The following is a 24,613-nucleotide window of genomic DNA, read 5'->3' on the forward strand; positions in this document are numbered from 1 at the left end:
AAAAAAAAACTTATCAAAGTGATGAATATGTAAATATGCTTATTGCTATCTGGTAGACACAGTAAAAATGATCTTGATGATGGTAACAATTAATGTTATTTCTACCAATAGGCAAATCCCGACTCCATTTCTGAAGAATTATGAACCATCCTTTAGGTCATTAGGCAAAAATTTGTGCCTAACATTATGAAAAATTCAGCATTTAAAATATTTTCAAAGAAAAATCATTTTGGTTTTCTTGAATAAACATAATGCTATTGTTTTGTTTCTCTGATCTTCCTTTTATTTTTTTTCTGCTGTACCTGTAGGTGTCTCCCTAAGTTCAGGATTATTCTATTTCCTTAAAAAATATTTGAAATGATGCGCATCTTAGAGACCCATAGGCTCTGTAAACACTGTCAGGAAAAGCACAACTCTTTAATAATCTGCTTAGATGCACCTAATGTCATCCTTTGTGATTGTGATTTGTGGTCAATACAACTACATGTTGATAATTGTTCATGAACTGTGCTGCATTTGTGCTAAAATGATCTGTTCTTTAGCACTGAAGCTAGAATATGACCTTAGATATGAGATTCTTACTGAATTCTATTTAGTAAATTCGTCTCTAATTCACATTAACTCATTTTAAGTTACTAATTCTTCATGGCCTATTTCCTCCCTCTGCATTCAAACCTCTTGTTATACTGACCTCCTCTTACCACTTAACATGAGATCAGGGCGTGATTTATTAAGAGTATTTACACACAACACAAAACACATATTTCTCTGAAGCCCCTTAAAAAAGAGCAATGCAGAATTTAATAACTTCTTTCAGGATTATTCTTTTAATACCCTTTTGGTTCTGAGATCATGGGCAAAATATAATTAAGATAAATGTCATGAATTTATGTAATATGTACTTTCATTGGTTGGTTACCATTTGTTAAATTCTAACGTGCTATTACTTTTGGAAAATTAAAACATGAGATTTCATTGTGTTTTAGCAGTGCTGCATATGGCCAGTTAGCATTACATATGTCTATAGCAAAACAACATTTTTGCTGTTTAATTCTTTCTGTGAATGAATAGCTTAGCCTACAGCTTGCTTGGGATGGGGGTTGGGGGAGGGGGTAGAAAAATAGAGTAACGGTGATGACATTCTTAGGTTTTTCTGGACTGTTTTTACTTGACTGCAAACAGTCTGTCCTATTGTCTCCTTTAGTTTTGTCATTTTATTAGACCATATGGTCATCAGAACAATTTAGTGACAATTTTCTGTCAGAATAAATGGTTATTTAGACAATAAGTTTAAAAGGACACTAAGCAGATGACCCTCCTTGCCTCTAACATGTTCTTCGGTTTAAGGCATCCAAGACCCCTAAACATACTTTTTAAAATTACAAATTCATCTGGTAAAAGCCTAATATTAAATTAAACGTTTACATTTGATTCTAAAACATTGAGAGGCCATTGCTAATTGTGCACAGCTTATGCACTGCCGAACTCCAGGGGGAGCCATTTATTTTGTAGTCTCCCGCGTCCTAGTCTTGCAAGGATTCTGCTGCGATTTGCCCTCTTAAAAGAGGGATGATGATGGAGCCCACGTCAAATGTTTGTTTTAAGGATTAAATGAGATAATGCACGGAACCTGCTTTGAACTATGCGGCAGACAAAGACCAATAAATGTTTTCTATAGTAATTATTATTTTTACACTTTATGCTAGCGTCACTTCTAGCCCTTGGAAATAAAAATAATATATGCATTTGACATGCTTCTTATTCTCAAGGGGCTGGTAGCCAGTTTGCAGCAGATGAGCTCCTAAGGAGATTGTGACTGTGTGTTGTAAAGGAGGTCTCCATGTAGTGCTGTGAGAACACTAAAGAAGTTGCCAATTTTCTCCTGTGGCGGAAATGAAAGCTTCGAAGAGGAGACTACACCTGGAGCCTAAAACAATGAGAGAGGTTAAGTGGGCAGAAGTGTGAGTATGTAAAACAGGTAGGTGGAAACAGAGCTTATTCAGGGAAATGGGACAGTCAATGTGGGTGAAGCATGCAATTCATGATAAGGTTGAAAAAAGGATATGGATCTTATCATTTATTAACATCTTACCGTGAAATCTTTTTAAAAAATTGATTTCCTCCAGGTAGCTCACTGATTTCAGTAGAAGATAAATTTGTGTATTATTGAAGCAGCCACACAATTTTATATATTTTTTTCTTTTTATCCTAGCTATATGAATTTTTTTCTCTCACATCCTTTTTTATAACTAAGGCCTTTGTGATAGATAATAGCTTTTTCAAATGCCAATGAGATAGGAGGCGAGGAGACATTTTGCATTTCCCTTTTTGCCTACGATTGGCCAAGGCGGCCGGTGATTAGGGAGATACCTCTTGTTTTGGAATCCTTACTGATTTCTCACTAAAAATGCAGTTTAGCTCACAATAGACCTCTTAGTTTCAATCCTCTTTGTAAACCTTACACTCAAACCCAGGGTCGTTGTAGTAAATATGTGTCACAAAGCAATCTGGCATCACTGGCAAATCATTCCATAGCTTGGGGGAGAAACTTTCAGATATGTGCTGTTATATATAAGTATGTTGGCAGCATCATTTAAATAAAATGGTTCAGAGGCCAAAAAAGGAAGACAAGCTGTGTTCCCTGCCTTTTTAGGTGAGAGGAGTTAATCACTTCTTACTTGGCTTGCCCAAACAGAAAGACAGTTCCCCTGCCCCCAAAACCCAGGCTTTTTGACTAGAATATTTATTTTGGTTACAAGGCAAAGAATAGAAAAGATTTCTTTCTTTTTTTTTTTTTGGTCTCAGGATTCCAAGTATCCTTTTTGCCCTCCAAAATGCTTATTATAGAAGACATTTGAGATAATTCTAGACTTACATTTGCTAAGAACTCAGCTAAGGGTTCTTTAAAAAGTGTTCTTTAGCGAATTTGTGAGTATGAATCACTCTTCACTTGAGTAAAAATTTTTCAGTAAGATATTTTTCCTGAGGATGTGGCTAATTTGGATTACCATGATTTACTTGATAAAAGATGTCATTTTACACATTCAAAATTTCTGTGTTCAAAGTTGCTATCCATTTGGACAATAAATTTGTAGAGCAAGAGAAGAAATAACTACTATGATTCCAAAGATGTTGCCCCAAAATACACTTTCCTGCATGCTTGTGCTAGAAATTCCTTTAACAGTAGACTGCATCTTTAATTCCAGTTAGGACTGAGAGTAAACTGCAAATAACTCTGGAAGAGTTATTGACAATCCATATCAGATCTTTTTACACACATGCATTTTGATCTGGAAGAGAATATAAAGGAGCTAAAGGAGTAAAAAGGGTATTTGTGTGAGTAATAGAAGGGGGAGGGGCAGAGAAAAAGGGCAGATTGAAGTATATTCTTGCAGTGGATTTTCTGCACAACGGGAAATTTGCAGCCAAGGTATATTTTTAGTCACCTGTGCACAGCTTATGCTCTCATCTACCCTACCACCCACCCTTATTTCCAATGAAAGTATGGCTTTATGGAGACCAAGTTTAGTTGAAGAACCAGGAGAGTCCAACACGTGTATGATAGAACAGTTTCTGAAGAGAATGTTAACAGGAACTCTGCACTCCATAGGGAACCAAGAGTGGAAAGAAAATAGTGTGCTAAGGAATGCTGCATGTACCTTTTCTCTATATGGATACATTTCCTCTGTCAAGTTCTTTTTTTTTTTATTATGTTATGTCAATCACCATACCTTACATCATTTGTTTTTGATGTAGTGTTCCATGATTCATTGTTTGTGTATAATACCCAGTGCTCCATGCAGAACGTGCCCTCTTCAATACCCATCACCAGGCTAATCCATCCTCCCACCCCCCTCCCCTCTAGAACCCTCAGTTTGTTCCTCAGAGTCCATAGTCTCTCATGGTTCGTCTCCCCCTCCGATTTCCCCCCCTTCATTTTTCCCTTCCTACTATCTTTTTTTTTTTTTTTTAAAGATTTTATTTATTTGACAGAGAGAGACACAGCTGCATGTACCCTTTCTCTATATGGATACATTTCCACTGTCAAGTTCTTTTTTTTTTTTTAAGATTTTATTTATTTGATAGAGAGAGACACAGTGAGAGAGGGAACACAAGCAGGGGGAGTGGGAGAGGGAGAAGCAGACTCCCGGCTGAGCAGGGAGCCCGATGTGGGGCTCGATCCCAGGACCCTGGGATCACGACCTGAGCCGAAGGCAGACGCTTAATGACTGAGCCACCCAGATGCCCCTCCTCTGTCAAGTTCTTTATTTCATTAAATAATTTGAGTATTTTTAACAGGTGCATATGTGTATATTTGTGTGTGTGTGCGCATGTGTGCATGCACAGGGCTAAAAGAAAACATTTTCACTTCTTGTGTCTGTTGAAGTTCCACTAGATGGTGGTGAAGAAGTGCAGGTGTTGTGGAACTAACCTAATTGTGGGTATTGATGGGTATAATGCTTCCTAAGATTTTGATTCCAATATGAATATATTTTCCTTTTTTGCTTTCTGTCCCATCGATCAAGCTTCCTCTGTAGGCTTTTATGGTTGTGTTTGCAGGATGTAGTAGCTCAGCTCAATCTCAGTGAATTGTATGGAGGTATGGAAAAAGCATGGACTTGGGCATTAGACTGACCTAGGTTCTAGTTCAGCCTCTTCCACCTGTTGGATTCTGGGCAAGTTATCTACTTGTCCTAATGAGCCTCAGTTTTCTTAGTACTTTAATACTCTTCTTGAGTGTTTTTTTTTTTTTTTTTAAAGATTTTATTTATTTATTTGAGAGAGAGAGAATGAGAGAGAGAGCACATGAGAGGGGGGAGGGTCAGAGGGAGGAGCAGACTCCCTGCAGAGCAGGGAGCCCGATGCGGGACTCGATCCTGGGACTCCAGGATCATGACCTGAGCCGAAGGCAGTCGCTTAACCAACTGAGCCACCCAGGCGCCCTTCTTGAGTGTTTTTTATATGAATGTGTGTCTCAGACAGAGTAAACACTGAAGAATGTTAGTTTTATTTCCCTTAGAGAGAAAGAAAACAAATGTATGGTTTATCCAATAAGACAATGGACAAATTTTTCACTCAGTTAAGACTGGAACGAAAAAAAATCAGATTTTTTATTTTACCTTAACTACTACAAATATCAGAGGACACTAGTACATAAGGTATGATATTTAGTCTGTTTCCAAGGTGTGGATTTGTGATGTATAGAAATCTTCAGCAGCACATCCAAAGTAAGTTCTGTAAATGGATTTGACTTGAGTCACCTTGTCAGTTTAGAAACAATATCATAAATATAAATGACAAAGTCCCAAGGAAAGGCAACAGACATGCCACTTTGCTAGCTTTCACAAAACCTAATTTTCCATGCAATCTCTAGTGCATTAAAAAAAATGAAATGTAACATCAGTGTTGAAGACTATTTCCAGATGGCCTTTTATTAGCTGCTGAGGGGGCTGCTTCTATTCTCTATCAACTGTGCACATTGCAGCAACAATTTTCACCTTTATATGCAATAAGCTATCATTGTTGTATGAGACACTGAATGACACATGGAGGACTGGTCCCTGAAATATATTTTGAAATGCCACGTGCATGGCATAGTTCATATGACCACAAATCTGGATTTGCTCTATTTACTTGAAGGTCAGATAGTGTTGGTTTGTAATCTCAGGAGCTTCCCGGATGAAACATGAAATTGGCCCCTATACTTGGAGGGCAGGGAGAGACTGAAGAAGAGGCAGACCACTTCAGATTGGTAGGTGGTAGTTTTAATAAGCAAGGGAACTTACTTATGAGGCTTGTTTTGGGTAGCTGCAAGATGGGTTGTTCTCCATACCTGCCTGCCAGAATCTGAAAACTTTATATAGAGGTCTTAACTGGGTTTAGTCACGAAATTAGTCCAGACGGTCTCAACAACATCTTAATCTCAAGGCTATGTCCTTGAAATGGCTCCAGCTATGGGAAAGGCAGGCATTCCAAGGACAGGGCAGGGGTGAGGAGCCTCAGATTGCCCAGGTCCTGCTCTCAAGTCAATTGGCAGTCACATCCTTTCCATGACCTCACCCAATAGACAATGTCAGTGCATGCCTTTTTGTTCAGTCGTGTGTATGGTTTTTTAAAAATTATTTCTGTTTTGACCTCTCTTATGAGAGTTCCATTGAATGGGATGTATCTCATAAGAATTTTAAATTGGAAAAAAAAAATTATTGAGACTTTATTCAACTAAGCACATCCCAACTGTTTAAAACTAGAAGTTCCTTTGTAACAGTGGGTCAAGCTAATTTTATTAAGAATACTGAGGTTAAGGGAAACTCTTAGTTTCACCTTACATTAGCTTACAGAAAATCTTTCTGTACTTTCCATGAACTTCTCTGCCATTTTCTAGTGCCTTTCTACATTTCTAGTTGCGTGACTTCTATAAGGATCGGCTTAGAGCAAATTCATTCAGAGTTTCCTAGTGGTACAGATTTAAGGAAAAAAAAAACTAGAAAGATAAAGAAGAATGAGAGCTTAATACATATATTTTAGGTAAATTTTTGGATAGAAACTAAATCCTGACAGTGTTGATTTATATGGTTATTAAGGATGTGAAAGCCAGGTTATGGTAAGCCCTTGATCTAAATAGGAGGAATTAAAGATCATCAAGAACAACATACCTAATGAAATGGAGGCCAAGGACTCTTCTGACCAGCTCATTCAGTCCTCCAAGGGGCCTACCTAAGACCATGGAATGTGGCTTTCTCAACTCATACTCTTTGGGGATTAAGACTATGGCATAGTGACCGATATCTATGCTGATTGGTTGGTGTTCACATCAAATGATCAGGGAAATAGAAAAATAGTTCTGTTGTAAGAGAATAAACTCTCCTTAACAATGAACATCTCGTGTGGAGGGAGAAGACAGCTGAATAAAAGCCTGTGGTATCCTGTAAAGATGAAGCCCTTGATCAGAAAGAACAGACATGGAGGACACCCCGGGAGGAAGAACTGGAGCAGAGGTGGAAGAAATGGCACTTGTCCTGCGGGCCACTTGACATTTCATTCTGAGAAGCATGTGTTGGGATCCTCAATTACAGATGAGAAATGGGGCCCAGGGTGCTTAAAGGGCTTTTCAGCTGAGTGGTGGAATCAAGCCTTGAAACCAGTGGCAACACCAAAGTTCACTCCATTTCCGCAGACTGTCGCTCTGTTCTCCATGTCACTCCCATCCTCCTCCTCCTCCCTGCAGAACCATTCAGGACTCAGCCAGCTATTTCGGCGGGAACCAGAGACACTTGCCTCTTAGCTAGTTTTGCTGTATTGATTCAATTGAGATTTGTCTCCCATTTGCCCCAAGTATATAGAGACTGTCCTCCCTCACCTACTGTGTTCTCTTGTTCCCTGCTCTAGATGACCCTTGTACCGAAAGCCTCTCATCCAAAACTAAAAATTATTGTCCATTTAGAGGCAAAAAAAAAAAAAAGCATTTGTCACTGATTCAGTTGCCAAAATGGAATTGACTCCTCTTGTCCATCAGGAATTAGGAGAAGGTGGATGTTTGTTAGCAACTTTGGGAGTTCCCACGTTTATCATGGGGTATCCCAGACTTATCTTATCCTGAGCAAGACTAGTAGATTTCTACTATCTGCCATCAAAATCTTAAGAGTTTATAGAGAATCCTTAATGGGATTCAGTCACATACACAGTCCAGATGGTCTCAGTAACACATGATTTTCTCAAGGCTTCATCCTTGAAGTGATTCCTAGTATAGAAATAGTGGGTGAAAATGTACATTCTAAGGACAAGAGAGTGGGGAAGGAGCCTCTGATTGCCCGGGCCCATTTTATGGGTCAACTGGTGGTCATGTCTTCTCAATGACTTCCTCCAACGGGAGTATAGTCCAGAAGATATAAGGAACTGACTAAAACACAGTGAAGAAAGCCCACGATACTCTGAATATCCTTAGAAGAAAAGAAAGTCCAGTTGTTTATTCAGGGAGCTGTGGATTGGGTACTACAAGGTCAAATGGAGCAACAGAGCTGAAATGAATAAGCACAGCTCCCTTGAATTCAACTTTACCAAGGTATGTGACATTTACTCTTAGTTGATCCTTTCCCCTTTCCTAACAGATAAGAAAACTGACACTTAGAAAGGCAAAGTAACTTCCTGAAAGTTTCACATCCCAGTTGTGGTGAAATAATGATTAGCCCCTCAGCTATCTGAGACCCTCAGCTGGCAAGGTAGAATAAGACAAGACCACTTATGTACAGACACAGAACCTTTCTGAAGTCACACAGGAGACAGGTGATTATACACCATAAAATGCAAACAATATGGAAATGTGTAGAGAAAATGTGAAAATCCTACTTCATTCCAGTCTCTAGATGTGCTCACTATAAAATGTTATATGTGTACCACTTATATATGTTTTTATGTTTTATAAGTGGGACAATTCTGTATTACGGTTTTGTGAATTGCTTTTTATAAAAATGTATTATGTCTTATGTCAGCATGTGTGGATCTACCCCATTCTTGTTCATTGTCCATGGCGTTTCAGAACTATGGTTATGTAACAACTCTTCAATGGATGAGCATTTGGGTTGTTTCAATATGAGCACCAATCTTAATGTTTATTTCAAATTGAGTTTCGGGATTGGAATTGTTAGTTCAATGCTTTTCAGCATAAATATTCATTCTTCTACTAAATAATAGAAGCCTCCACTCAGTGCTTTAAATTTGAAAGGAAAAGTGGTAATAGCATGCCAGCGTCGTCATTCATCTTGGTCATAGGAGAGGGGGTGAGATGGTCTTGCCTCAGGTGAGCCGTGGCCAGGTCATCTCCTTGGAGCTTTCTTTCAGATGGCTTTATCTGTGCCCACCTCTCCTGGGATAGGTAGGGTCTTTACTGCCCAGACCTTGGAAGTACAAGATACTTCACTTATGGAGGACTGAAAAACCAGAAAACCAGTGCAAGCCAAATATGATTATTCTTTCATAATACCTTGAGTTGGAAATAAAAAGGAATTGTTTTGGAAACACACTTTGATCTGATATTTGTCTTTTGGAGTTCTGCAACTTTTATTCTCTGCCTTATGGAAAGAATCAGTAAAACAACAAGACTGACAAAAATAAGGGAGTCTAGCATTCCTGATATTTGGTCCAGGATTTCCCAAAACATCAAGATGATTTACTCATGATATTTTGAGCTTGTGTTAGAGACTTTATTTCATAAGGGAGACCCAAACTCTAAAGTCAGAGGCATTATTCAGAGAGTAAATGCAAGGGGAGAGAGTCACTATCTAAGTGGATTGACAGAATTCTCTAGGGCAGAGTTGAATGCCATCCAGCAGAATCCAACTCCTCAGCATCAGCTCCCAGGACCTCAGAGTTAGGGATAGTTAAATACCCCACTCCCTGTTTGGCTGTCTCTTTAGTTCCTGAAATTTTGTTCCATGGAATTGCCTCCCTCAGCCAGAGGGCTTGACTGTGTGTCTGGGTCACTTATTTTCAAGAATATTAACTGATGTTTATGGTGGCACACACAAGATGCCATTCCCCAACCTCTCTCACTCATCAGTTTCTACCTGTCTAGTCTGCCTGTTCTCTTAGGTTCCCTTTTCTATTCTTCCAAATGCTCTAGTTCCTATTATTTCTGTGCTAATAAGTGTTGTGTCTACCTATAATACATGTTCTGATCTCTATCATTTCTTCAATGTTACACAAAGATGCTGCTTCCTCTCTAAAACATGCCAATATTCTTCCATCTTTCCCTATTCCACTCATGGAATATTGAGCTGGAATATTGAGCTTCATATGCTATTGGAGCATTTACTAATTTGTATTGTATCAGACTCTGCTCTTACGTGTAGGGACTAAGTCTAATTCACATTGATTTTCTCCACAGTCTAAAATTTGCACAGAGAGTAGATGCCCAGTAAATACTGTGGAATTAAACTTCTTGGCTGATCTTGCATTTGTGGCCCCTGTCTTAGAATTTTTACATTTATTGGGTGCTAATTTTTCTTGTTTGCTAATTTCCTCTTCTCCCAGACCATGAGCTAATCTTTGGTAGTGATCTGACTGTGCAGCGCCTGGTTTCCCTGGCTCAGTCTCTAGTTTTAGCGTATCCATTCCAGTTCTAATTGATGTCCATGATTTCTAAGTCTGTATACTACTACATTTGCAAAGTTGAAGGAGGCTTAATATGTGTTATATGACTAGTCTTTTTCCATACTGAGATTCACTTTCTTCATTGAAAATATGGAAAGTGTAATTTAATTTACTTTGCTAGGTAATGTGAAGATAAGTGAGATAATTTATTTGAAAGTGCTTTGTGAAGGGTCAATCAGCATACAAAATTATGTTATTAGTAGCAGTCAATTGTAAGCTCTTTGAGAGTAAAATTATCTTATCCAGCTTTATGGCTGTATGGTGGATTGTGTTGACTGCTCATCCAGCAGCTTTCTACACCCTACAAACTCCTTTGTGTTTCCTTGCCAGCAGAATCCTCATCCTGCTGTACAGGTTGAAAATGCCTAAATACTCTCTCTGCTACATCTCTGGCAGCTAGGATTTGGGCAGTGGATACAATTTCAGCCAATGAGGTCTGAATGGAAATCAGCTCTGTGATTTCTGAGAAATATTTAACCCCCTGATTAAAAAAAAAAGCAGGAAAATAAAATCCCGTTTTCTGCTTTGCCTTCCTGTGGTTGCTGGGAGGTATGATGGCTATCTTGCCATAGCAAGGAGAAAAGCCAAAAATGAGAGCCAGTAATCTAAGGATGGCAGAGTAGAAAGTGGTCAGGAACATGGGTCTCTGATTCTTGAGTTGAGCAACTACACAGACCTTACGTCCTACACTGCCTTAGCTCCAGGACTTCTGCTATGGGGTAGAATAATTCTTATTCTTATCAATTAAACTGGTTTCACTGCATATTCTGTTCCTTGCTCCCACAGCATTCTAACTAATATATACTTCTGTTGTATCCTTCACATGTCAAGAGCAAGTTCAGGTTCTTAAATACTCCCTGTTTGATTATAATTATATTTATCTCCATCTCATGTTTTTGCGAAATAAGCTGTTCTAATGAACTGAAGTTCTTGGACTCCTTGCAGAGGCAAAGAAATTGCACCCCAGGAAAACAAAGACAGATTGTTCAGATTATCTGACCACGTTATTAGCAGCACTCCACAAGCCCAAGGCCTGAAATAAACGAGACTTAAATTGAAAGCAGACGTGCTGTAGGCAGGATACAAAGATTCGCTGAAAATGAAAACTATGATCAAGGCCATTACTACCAAATGTGGCTCTGCAGACTAGCAATGCAATGTTTCAGAGCCTTTTGCTCAAAGAGCCCCCACTCTTGCTTCATTGTGGTAATTGCTTGGTTCTTCTCTACTTCTCTCTTCCCCTCTTTCTTATTCCTGGGGCCAGTGTATCAAATGTATATAATTTCATGAGCTATATAATAATTTAACTGAAGAAACACTGACCGCCAATATGCTCAGAAACACTCAAATTTGTGTATATGCTTTTTAAGGAAACTGCCCTTAGAAAAATCCAAGGCTATTATTGAAATCCTGTGTCACCCAAAATAATCCATCTAAAATTGTTTATCAGTCTACAACCATAATATAAATGGCATCAAATGCATTTTACCAGTTGGATAACCTTCGTCATTAAAGCTTTGCTTTCTAATTCTATCCTAGCCAGCGATTTACTCTCAGCATGAAGAGGAAATATTGCTTGAATGACTGACAAATGCCCTTATCAAGTGATTTTACTGGTCTGGCAAAAGAGCCGGCTGGTCATTAATGGCTACAACAATTTTATGACCCGTGAAATTGCTTAGTAGTGGAGTGATGGTCCATAAGAACCGACCAAAGCGAAGGTTCTGTTTTTAACCACAGCCGGAGACCTCTGGAGCCTCTTTTCAGATATTAGGACAGAGCCCCTTCTGCTGAAAGGTCCCTGCAGTGACTGATGCAATTTCAGTGCCCCGAGAGCCCAGGCTTCCTTCTCTCATAATTGGTGTTGCTGCCGAATTCAGTTGTTTTATTGTCTAACATGGAGACTCACAATTATTCATTGAGTCTTACTGTTCAGTTAGGCGGAGGGAGGACACAGGTGTAAGCAGGAAGGTGTGAAACCAGGAAACATAGATGAGAGTGAGAAAAGACTCATTGACTTGAGTCTAAAAGTGCGCACAACAGAGCAATCTTCAGTGCCCAGGGCTGGGTGGTGAGAGAACTCTTGAGAGAACTCGCGAGAACTCCTACCGTTGTGAACTTGGATTTGCATATGGAAAGACTGACATCCAAGGGATTTGGGGTTACTGGCAGTGGGTCCCCAATAGTGGTAGCCTCTCAGGCACCTCAGGTCATTTCAGCTCATCTGTGACAGTGAAGAGAACAGGTTGACTGCTGCCTTGATATGAAGTGTGCCGATGTTGGAAGACTCGCAGTTGCAGTAGCAGAAGTGGCCAGGAGAGGTCAGCATTCAAAAAGACATGGGAGGACTCAGCCCTGGGAAAGCTGTGACAGCCCCAAGCAATTCAGAAAGGGTCGGTATCTGTGACACCGACCAAAGGAAGAAAAGGTGTAGTTTTCTCTCACGGATTTGAGCATGAGATAGTTGCTTTTGTAAGTACAGCATGGTAGGATGGCTGTGGGCCCAGTCTTTTCCTTCCTGGTCCAAGACTAGTTAAATTTGTTTTCTTTATAATCAGCTATTTCCTGCTACCTCTAATTCTCGAAATTTATATTCTTTTCCTTATCTTTCTGTTATTAATGGCTAGCACTTTACATAGTATTTATGTATGTCTTCTGGCACACATGTACGCACACATATAAGACAAACATACAAAGAAGCACGTACCTGTTTGTACATAACACAATTAGATTTTTTTCTGACAGTGTTTATTCTAAAATTTCCAATTAATATCATGTTACTTTGTCATGCCATTAAATACTTTTGGAAAATCTAACTGTTAACGACTGCTGCCTATTCTATTAACAGGATATAAGTAATTCATGTAACTACTCCACCATTGAGCTTTTCTACTGTTTAGTGTGGGGTCTGCTTGACCTCAGTGACGTCTTCCTTAAGGAGAGGCAAGCTAACATGCTTTCTGTACTTTGAGGACACAAGATTGAGGAAGAAACCTAGTATAGTAGAAACTGCCTGGGATCTATGCTTAGCAGATTTGTATTTCCATCCATACTCCACCTTTTCTTAGACAAACGTTTAACCTATTTTACCCAGCTTTCTCACATGTAAAAACAGGATTAATAATATATATAGTTTATATGGTTATTATTATTATTAAGTTGTAAGATTATAAGGTTATTATAGAAATGAGCTAAACCTTGAGAAAGCAATGGCACTTAGAAAGTGGTAAAAAAGTATATTCTAAGGATTACAAGGACTTCTCCTTTCCTAAGCAAATCATTAGAAGAGGACAAAAACCAAGCAGCAATAATACCCACACCAGTGAGTGTTCCTGGTCACAAAAAAAAAAAAAAAAAGAAAGAAAGAAACCAGCTCTAACTAAATGGAATTTATTGAGAGGCCACTGGACACTGGTCTCCAGGACATCAGTCCCTATTGTCACCAGCATCCTCATCCTTTGACACTCTGCTCTTGACTCTCAACTTCACCCCAGCTGCTGTGAGTAAACACTAATTCTTTCTTTAATTGCTTTTAACAATGTTTCTGTAGTTTTTAAAGTGTATGTTTTGTACTTCTTCTGTTACATGTGCTCTGAAGTATTTTAGTTTTATGATGCTATCTTAAATGAATTGTTTCCTTAATTTAATTTTCAGATTGTTTATTGCTAGTATATAGAAACTCACTTGGTTTTTGTATATTGATCCTGTTTGTACCTTGCAGAGTTGCTGAATGCATTTATTAGTTCATTTGTATTTTTAGTAGATTTCTTAGGAGTTTCTATATGCATGTTATCTGGAAATGGAGATAGTTTTATTTGTTCCTTTCCAATCTGGTTCCCTTTTCCCCCCCTTTTTCTTTCTTAGCTATCCTGGCTAGAACCCCCAATACAACATTAAATAGAAGTGGCAAGAGTGGACATATTCATCTTGTTCCTGTTCTTAGGGGAAAGGCATTAAGTCTTTCACAATTAATTATTATAGTAGCTTAGTTTTTCCATAGATGCCATTTGTCAGCTTGAGACAGTTTCCTTCTATTCCTAGTTTGTTGAGTGTTTTTTTTTTAATCATAAAAAGGTACTGGATTTTGTGAAATGTTTAGTTTGTTTTTGTTTGTTTTGTTTTTTCTTCCTCCATCTGTTGAGATGATCATATGGCTTTTGTCCTTTATTGATTTTGGTGTATTACATTGATTGATTTTCATGTGTCAAACTATTTGGTTATGGTGTACAATTCCTCTTATATATTGTGGATTCTATTTGCTAGGATTTTATTGAGGTCCCAATTTTCTCTGAATTATTTTGTATTACTCTTTCAAGGTTCAGAGGCTCAAATTCTCATTTGGAATGTCTGTTGGCTGATGCTATGTCAGATGCATAAGCTGCAGCTGCCAGAGAGCTGGGAAACACGGTGTTTGTTTTTTGTTTTTTGTTTTGTTTTTTTTTTTAGGGAGTAAGCGCTAGAATTCCACCTCTTTGAGATTCCCCTCAAATAGGAAAAACTTTTTCTATACTAGCCATCCAAAAAATGACAAATGTTCATTGTAACATTCCCTCTAAACATCCACATGTGGAAGTTACTATTTTGTGTTATAAATTAATATTTATATTTATAAGCATACAGCATAAAATACCATGAAAGGGGCAGGGTTTTTGTTGGAGACGGTGAATTGTTTTGCATTTTCACTTTGACGTGCAGCCTCTTCAGTACCTCTGGGCTAACGGTGTAGGCTCAGGGGGTGCTTTTTGGTGGAATAAATATACTTCAAGTGCTGAAGAGCCTCTCTCTCTACTTTTCTTCTTAAAGCTATTTCCTGCTGCTGAGTGAAGAAGGTAACAACCTATCTCAAGAAAGTCAGAGGTCCCCTCTGTCCCCACTCGGCCCCATGCTTCTGTGTAATTCTTCCTCCATACACCATCCTTCCACCCTCAGCACACATACCCGCGTGTACGGGCAGAGCAGGCCTGAGACCCTCACCAGGGAGTCAGAGAGAGGTAAGTGCCAATCCTGGGCCCCTCTCGCACAGTGAGAAATCACCAATCAAGGTGCTCAGTGCATGCCTGTGAATTGATTATCTACGGTCCATGATTTAACACAGGACTGCCTTCCCATAGCACCAAGGAGAGAGCACGACATTGCATACTGTGTTGGGCAGAACTCACTTTTGGTCACGGAACTACCAGATCTCTGAGAAGAGATTGGTCAACCTTCAGTTTACGCTCTACTGAGGGCAAGGCATCGCTGATAATTGAACACATAATTGAACACATGTATCTCTTGACGACAGGCTGATGTTACTTACCAACTCGACTGTCTCCCAGTGTGCTATTCAGAGTGAATGAGCTCATTCTCTGATTGTAGAGGAATTCAAGCTAAACATGCTCTTACATTTTAAATTAAATCCTGCATTTTTTTCTTGGAAATTAATTTAAAATGATCAGATACATGTTTATTTGATATAGGAAATGCTTCTGAATCTTGCTGGAGGGACATCAGATGAGGATTTCATCATCAAGATGGAACAGGGGACAGGGTCATGACTCAACCAGGAAGTTGCTAGTGACAGCTGAGAGATGATGATCGGGACACTTACCCTCTGGGGACAGATGGTGGGATTTATTGGCATCATCACATTCTGAAGTGAAGAATAGGGAAGTGGGAGGTTGTGAAAAACCCTTTTATAGTAATTTTCAGTTTCTGCAAACAGAGCCAAGTTCATGTTCAGGCCAATAGGAGGAGCCTGTCCATGGTTTGGTATTGGAAAAAAGTGAAATACGGTCTCTGAACTCTGTAAAACCCCATTAGCTCTCTTTATTAATGACTCTAATACCATCATTAAGAGCCATTTTTGTGGGTTTCAGGCATAGCTCTTCAGTAATTCTCTTTTAAAGTTAAAATATTCTTGGGAAAAGAAACATGTGAAACCATAGTCAGCTTTTCTCCACTTAACTTGAAACATTTTTTTCCCCTCATTTATTTAAGACATTATTTGGCACCTACCACATAGTATTTTCTTTGTAGTGTGTGTATGTGAGATAGAGGATACATAGACAAATTCTAGAGCTTTTCCTCTTTAGAGCTTAAAGTTTGGTTAAGAAAATAACACATGTGCATAAATCACTTTAATATAAGGCACAGAGTGATGTATACCTTGAACAAAATGAAGGTAGATTTCAGAAAGGAGAAAAATTTCCTTTAGTCTTATATCCATTTACTAATTTAGAAACTTTATTCAATAAATATTTATTGAGCCATACTGTGTGCTAGGCACTGTGCTAGGCACATATGGAAAAAAATAGGCATAGTCTCTTTCTTCATGGAGTTTGCAGTCCAGATGGGGGACAGAGATTAAATATATAAGTTCATCAACACATACATAGCTACACTTTGTGTGTTAGCTCCAGATAAAGAAAACAAACTGCTCTACATAGGAGTAATAAGGTGGCCTCAGTTATCCTGGGATGTTGGGAAAGGCCTCTCTGCCAAAGTGACATGTAAGTGAAGATCCAATATTGAGGAAGAATTAGCTGGACAAAGACCAGGAGAAGAGCAGAGGGAACAAAAAACAAAAATAGAGGAACAAAAACTCCATTGACACATTCTCTGAGTATAGTATAGATGTTGGAGAGATTAGGGCAAGATGAAGTAGGAGATGAGAAAGCCTAGGGAAGCAGGTACTGATGGACTGAGCAGTGTACATGGAATATTCTGGAAAGTGATAAAAAATACCCCACAAAAAACAGTGGAAGAACTTTTCCCTCATGACAGTGAGGTATAATCACTAACCATGAGCCTAAAAATGGAAATTATGTTCTTATGAGGATATCATGAGGGTTTAATTAATGAATGTGCGTAAAGTGCCTACTAAGTGTCTTGATGTATAATATCTCCTCAATAAATCTTAGCTCTTTTTCTTTCTCCTTTCTCTTTTACCTCATTTCCTTGCTCTCGTTTTTATTTCTGGATAAAAGAGGAGGCATAACTGGATGGCTTCAGGTGGGCATCAGGTGTTGTTGGGTACCTAGAGTCAGAGAGGTACAAAAATGGGAGTGGGAGTCACTGAAGGCAAGGTGATCATCCTGTGACTTTGGGAGGCAGTATATGCAGTGGTTAAGAGTGTGGAGGCCTTTGAAGTATGAAGCTTCACTATGGTTCCTGTGAGCCATGGGATTATGATTAACTAAGCCTCATGTGCAAATTTAGATGAATATCTACATCAATATGGTTGCTATGAGTACAAATATAACAAGGTCATCTATGTCAAGTATCTATCATGGTACCCAGCACAAGGTATAGTAACTATTTAGAGCTTTGCTGGGAATCGATCCTTCCTAATTGATGCCCTGCTTTTTGTGTGTGAACTGCGCATGCCGTTTCTTCATGGATCCTTCTCCATGGGTGTCAGGAAACTCACATCTTAGTCTTACGGCTTCTAAGGTGCAATAGTACCAGGAATTAAATTTGGGGAAAGAATGAGAAAGGAGAAGGAATAAACAGGTAGGGAAAGAAGGTGACTTCAGAAGAATTGCTTAACATCCCTGTTTCAAAATTGCAGATGTTTTATTTAAATACATCTTTTATATACATTTTTTATTTTAAAACAGTTATAGATTTATAGAAAAATTGAGATGATAGTATAGAGGTTTCCCATATTTTCTTTATTATCAACACCTTACATTATTATGATCCGTTCATTAAAAAGCATGAACTATTATTGATAAATAATTATTAGCTAAAATCCATATTTTATTCATATTTCCTTGCTTTTACTGAATGCCTTTTTACAAAATTTTCTGGGATCCCATCCATGATACCACATTACATTCTTGGTCATGTCTCCTTAGGTTCCTCTAGATCGTGATAACTTCCCAGACTTTCCTTGTTTTTGATAAGCTTGCCACTTTTGAGGGCTACTGTTCAGACATTTTGAAGAATGTCCCTCAATGTCTGATATTTTTATCATGATTAAATTTGGGTTATATGTTTTTGGAAGGAATACTGCAGAAGTAAAGTATCATTTTCATTACATCATATCAAGGGTACATACTATCAACATGATTTATCACTGTTGTTGAGGACAGCAGGTACCCATTTGAGGGGACTGCAAGGGAACCAACTTTCATTGAGTAACTAGCTAGGTCTGTTTTATTTATTACTTATTTTCTTTATTACCTATTTAATGTTCACAATCACTTTAAGAATTATGTTTTCGTCATCATTATTTTGTAGTTGGGGAAAATGATATTTAGAGAAGTTGAAAAACTTTCCCACCCCAGCATTTAAAATATAGACATAGTATTCAGAAGGCTCAGGTGTCTGATGTTAAAGTCTACTTTCTTTCTACTGTACCAGTTTGTCTTCCTTGTAATTGGGCACTACTGACACTTGTTAGGCTTGAGATTTATCTGAATAGAATTAAAGGAGTTGTGTGATATGTCAATTAGTAAATTGAGTAGGAAACATGTGGCTTCTCTGATATTGGATTCAGATGCATATTTTACCTGGAGGCATTTGTTGGTAATTTAAAGGTACGCTTCATACTAATTTAGTCTCAAGTGAGATCTCCTTTATGAATTGAAGCTGGTGAGTTCTAATGAAATGTGAAAAGGCAGAGGTGAGCAAACATGTTTAGATATCATGTGCTATCCCCATAAATAGATGAACTTCCTTAGATTTGATCTAGAATTTTGATGAGCAGTTGATGAAACATTCAGAGGAAAATAGCCCTGTAATTTGCTCATGCCAATTCGTTCCTTTGGCTGAGGGATTTTTACGGTGTCAGGAGACAGAGTGAGAGGATTGACTGTGAGTCACTATTTAAATGTTCTCGGTACAGTGACCTGTCTCCCTGCTGGTATTCGTTTAATCAGTGAGGCAGTCATGTCCAGGGAGCACATGTTAAATGAGTTTCTGAAACATTTCTTTCTAGGCCAGATACATGTGCCTTTAACAAAATTTAAAGTGTTGGTTACAAAATGGAAAGGTATCTCATCACTACTAGTTACAAACTTTACATAAGCATTTAATAGAGATAGCCTAGAATAGTGTTGATATCAGGGATATAGGAATTTAACTGACCTCAGAATGAATCAGGAACAACAATAAGTGAGACAAGATGCGCATCTAAATTTTTGAATTGAAGCTAGGGTTCCACTAGATGATGTGCTGAGGGGGTTGATGTGTATAATTATGCCTAAGGACCCTTGGAATTCTGTAGCAGACACCGTGTGGTCTACCAGTTATTTTCCCCTTACTTCTTGGTAATAATATCTCAGATTTCTTTTGGAGAACAACTTCTGCCCAGAATGCTGGTCTTCAAACTTGTGTTTTCAAGAGTAGATCCTGATTGGTCTGAACAAATCAAGATAGCCCTCTCCCTAGTCATACTAATTGGTTATGGATGAGCAAGTGATTTGAAAGGATCCAATTAGAAAGATAAAAAGGATCCAATGAGAGTAAATCTCAGGAATTTTATTTTGAAATGATGAGAATAAGATTCTTCTGGTATTGAGAGAATCTTAGAAGTGCTATAGCCTCAAGGGAAAGAGCTTGGATTTGTTGGGGGCCATGAGGTAGAATCCTAGAATGGAGCCAAATCTGAGGAAGAGAACATGTGGTAGATTCTGGAGATGTCTTTTGAATCCTAGATCAAGCTGGCGGTACCTGAAGTCAGATGTCAGACCTGAGCAAATTAATCTTTTTTGTTTGCTGAAGGCTATCATACACATCTATTTGTTTATTTGTTTGTTTGTTATTTACACCTGAAAGATTTATAAGTCTCCCTTTGAAATCGCTCTGGCCTCCAATTCAGCTACAACACAAGGGTGAATTATGGGGAAAATGAGAAAAAAAAAAATCACCATGAAAGTCACCATGAGTGAAAAGAATGCCTGGCCTGTGTGTACATGCTGCTGTCGTGATGGGTGAGACTCTACTAGAACACTCTAACCCGTATGCGTGCTTTGTGAACCATCCCTTCACCCAAGGGGGAAGAAAAGTGGAGTGGTGAAACCTGTTCTCTAGGGCTCCTTACATTCTGCTGTGAATTTCCCTCCCGCAGAGGCTGAGAGAGACTGAGGCAGAGAGTAGAAACCAGGGAGGTGGGCAAGGTCAATAGTCAGAGTTGTTGCTCTGGAGGTGGCTGGGTCCTGAGAAGAAATGAAAGCAATCCATGCAGCAGTAGCAGAGGGGCTGCAACCCTGGTTCTGTGAGGAAGGAAACATGGGGGGTGTTGGAGGGAAGTTACCATTAGCTACAGTCAAAGCTGCTGGGACATGAGTGTCTTCCAGGCTATCCATGGAAGCATCCCTGTGGCGACTGAAACTATTTTGGAAGTGAAAACCCTAAAAAGGGAAAGAATATATATGTGTCAGCAGGGTGGGTATGGGTATTTATCAGTGACAGAGCCTGGGACAGTGTATTTGGGGGCATAATCACTCAGGTTTACCAGACATGCTCTGTGGTTGATCATTTTCTTACATCAGAGCATTCAGTCTCCAGAGAAGAAAGATGGTGCATTCTCAGTGTTGAAAATGTCAGTTTCAATCAATGATAGGAATGCTCTTTGGAGACTTTAAATGTGTAAGTCTATCAAGGGCTTAGATACTGACTTGAGCCCGCTGTGTGATGCCAGTCTGCACGTCAGGAACTTGGGCTTTATATTTGGATCTGCCTTTAATTAGCTGGTCATTCAGACTTCCTGGGTCCCTCTTTGCCACTAACTAGTTACAGATACTTGGATAAATTTTTAAACCTCCTTGGTTTCTTTTTCTGCAAAATGTGACAAATATATCGCAGAGCTGCTGTGAGGATTGAATGTAGTAATATATGTAAATCCTTTAGGACAGTGCCTAGAACACAGAAAAAAAGATCTCAAATAAGTCTATATATCTCCCCAAAGTTGTGATTTTGGGGTGGGAAAAAAGATATGTGAAATGACTTATTATTAAACTTCTTAGGAATAAGGACACCAAAGTCTAATAATCTTCACCCTCCCTACTGATCTTCGACGGATGAACCCAATGCCATTCAAAGTAAAGTTTAGTTGGATGTCTTCCTAAGAAGGATGTAACAGTTAGTATTCATAGCAATAGGCTCCAGACAGAGCAATGACAGGGTGAGACATCCGTGGAAAGAATGTTAGAAAATAAAAATGGCCTATTTCATCATAGGTGATTTAGATCCATTTATCTTCTCTGCATCCTTTGTGGTGAATGTGGTGCTATCCTTATCCTTTGGTGCTAGAGATGAGATCATTTTTTTTTTTTTCTTTAAAGCTAGGGGATGAGGGCAACATGATCTACTGGTTTGAGAAACTTCAAGTTTTAATAATACTACTATCCTCTCAACTCTATTATTTTTTTTTTTTTAAAGATTTTTATTTATTTATTTGACAGAGAGAAACACAGCGAGAGAGGGAACACAAGCAGGGGGAGTGGGAGAGGGAGAAGCAGGCTTCCAGCTGAGCAGGGAGCCCGATGCGGGGCTCGATCCCATGACCCTGGGATCATGACCTGAGCCGAAGGCAGACGCCTAACGACTGAGCCACCCAGGTGCCCCTCAACTCTATTATTAATTGGATATCGCTCATTAAAGTTTTCTGACAATGAGAAAAATATTCAGATCTAAACACAAAGTCAATGAGATACAAACAAGTAGCAAAATCTTCAATTAACAAAAGATATTAGAAAGAGTGCTCCTTTTACAAGACTCACCAAATGAAGTGCTTTTTCATCTCAAGCAATTAAAAAAATATTACAACTTGAGAGTAACTGTCAGTTTCAAGAAAATCAATGCCAATTAAACAAGAACAGGGTGTTCTTTCTAGGGTATTACCCTTGAGGAGGGAAAACATGACATTACCCTTTGTCACAGACTTACTGACAGCATGTCAAGCCATAATATGGGATATGATTGCACAGGTATTTTGATAAGAAATTGAGGCTTAAATTCTTGTTTCCCCATGACGATATAAATATGTGGCTCCTTTGCTCCATTCCTGAGGGTTTGCTCCTTCAACTCTTCTACCTTTTAAGACCTCATCTTTTCATATCTCCCCTGGGGCATTACCTTTGTAGACACCTCTTTTCTATATCTTCAATTTTTCCTTAACTTGGCCACCATGCACACCTGTGCTAAGGGGTTCTTTTTCTTCCCTTCTTATACAACCTTCTCTAAATCTTAATCACTTTCTGAAACGAGTTCTTTCTCACCCCTCATCTGCTTCATACGCACGGCACTCTGCTTCTGCCCTTTTTGCTCAAAGGAACTGCTCTTCTCAAAGGCATTACTGATTTCCTGATTAGAATTCTATTGGACATTCTTGGTAATTACCTTTCTAGGGTAGCCCTGTTTCATTTGCTACCATTAATCTCTTTTGACTTCTCAAAATGACGTTCTACTTTTTTAACAGTCATAACACCACCGTCTGTAGTTTCTCTACATACTTCTCTGACTTTTCCCTTTTGACTCTTTTGCATTAAAATTTTTTTTATTTCCCAAAGTGTCTCATTCAACCCACAGCTCTTAATCTACACATACATTGTCCATGTGACCACCAAAGGAATCCATTTAAAATTTGGGTTTGATCATACCACTTGATTACTTTAAATCCTTCAGTAGCTCCCCAAGGATAAACTCCTCCATGTACAAATATTCTCATCTGTGGTTTGTCTCTTCCCTGCCTAACTCCATAGTCCCATATTATTCTCTGCTTTATAATTTATAATCTGTTATTTTCGAGCTACTCATATTTCCCCACTGTATTTTCTCACTGTTTTGCTTCTGTTCATATCCCCCCTTTTGCCTAGCTTGTCCTTTCCTCTTGTACTTCCCTCCACCCCACCCATTTACCTGGTTAGCACCTACACAGCTTGGTCTGAGCTCAAGTATATATTCAGGAAGCCCTCCCATTACCCCAATGGCCAGGTTAGGAGTCTCTCCCTAGTGCATATTTAACATGTGTGCATGTCTCCATCAGTATACCCGCCTCAAAAATTTTATAATTGTCCATTTATGGGTCTGTATTCACTATAGATGGTAGGTTCTTTGTGAGCAGAAGCTATTTATTTATCTTTGTCTACCCCAAGCTCAGCAGCCCAGCAGAGTGCCTGGAACATCAGTTTAGTTATTCCCCTTAATACTCTCTCCCAAAAAGACTTCTCAGGAGAAAATCACCTTTCTTTGTTTCATTCTGGCAGAACTTCTCGAATTTGGTCACGTAAATTCTGCCAGACTTACTTATTTTGTGCTACTTGTAAGGATTAAAGGCTTTGAGGACCTAGATAAGAAAAAAGAAATTAGGTAAAAAATAAAAGATATACTATTTTCTATGATTCATATTATGGGAATACAAGGTATTTGTTTTACTCTGGAATGCCAAAACTTACTAACAGTCAGGATATGATGACATTTCTATTTATTAAGTACTATAGGTAGTACTTCTAATATTTGTGCCCCGAAGACTCATGATGTAGGAAAGAAGATCATGTTTTATTCTTTGGATTAAAGCCATGAGCCTGAGAAACATTCAAAGAATGAACAACCTGGATCCTCCCATTTTTCATCCCAACCTTCATGCCTTAGACCTTAGGACCTTAGACCAATGTCAGGGCAAACTTAGTCCTATGTACTTAGATAATAGGTAACTCTAAATCATAATATTTGTTAGGGCTCTCTAATTGATACCCACATTCTTGAGTTATTGGCAAATGGTTTCATCAAACTTATTCTACATATCAGTACCAGAGAAGAGATCAACTACTTCATCTACACTTTTGGATAACCTGAGCTTGTCCTACTTTCTTAGTATACTCCAGCATTCACTTCTGGGTGTATCTTCTTTAATTAAAGATATCATAAAAGTTAAGCATAAGGCCCCAGAAATAATACTGATGGTATAATTTTTAACTATTAAAAAAACTCCACAAAACCTGTGGGACTGCATTGACATCCATAATTTTTGGCTAACGTACTGCAACAAAGGGCCTCTCTCTTATGATTCCTTAGATCTTTCACTGCTGCTGAGTTTCCTCTGATACTGTTTCATTCATGGAACACTGGAATGCATTGCTGCCAAATGAAAGAGGATGTCCAAGGAAAGAAACAATCTGTCCCTAAAAGTCACCTGGTGCCTTCACTAAAAAATCAAGAGACTGGCCCGAATAAGATATTCTAGGAGACCTAATTTGGAAAGGCCCTGGTGTCACCTAAGAGCATCTCCCCTCAAGACAGCAATCTCTACTTCAGCTGTCTCAAGTGCTAGTAATTTAGCTCCCACGTGCATATATCAATGAGGGAGAACATTCTTGCTCATGATGTGTATATTTTCTATGCATATTTTAAAGGATTGCTTCTTATGAATTTTATATTCTATTCATTTGTTTTACATTATAACTTTAAACTTTTCCTAGGTCTTCATGGTTTGCCCCTCTTCTTCCTTCCTGTGTTCCATTCATCAGGCATCAACTTT

At 38.7% G+C, this 24,613-nt stretch overlaps 1 long non-coding RNA gene across 3 annotated transcripts in view; it reads left to right on the forward strand.

The window, feature by feature from the left end:
• The first annotated feature begins 1,581 nt into the window (after nucleotides 1–1,581).
• Nucleotides 1,582–24,613, forward strand: part of LOC118537124 (uncharacterized) — a 52,085-nt gene continuing 29,053 nt past the window's right edge. Inside the window, exons 1-3 of one of the 3 annotated variants that reach the window (XR_013441245.1) lie at nucleotides 1,582–1,978; nucleotides 13,420–13,645; nucleotides 14,950–15,137. This is a non-coding gene — a long non-coding RNA (uncharacterized LOC118537124). Of the gene's footprint in view, nucleotides 1,979–5,206; nucleotides 8,060–11,039; nucleotides 13,646–14,949; nucleotides 15,138–24,613 lie in introns of those variants that run through there. The other 2 variants (XR_004917956.2, XR_013441244.1) reach the window with 2 other exon arrangements.

The sequence above is a fragment of the Halichoerus grypus genome, chromosome 9, assembly GCF_964656455.1.
Source record: "Halichoerus grypus chromosome 9, mHalGry1.hap1.1, whole genome shotgun sequence".
Taxonomy (NCBI): domain Eukaryota; kingdom Metazoa; phylum Chordata; class Mammalia; order Carnivora; family Phocidae; genus Halichoerus; species Halichoerus grypus.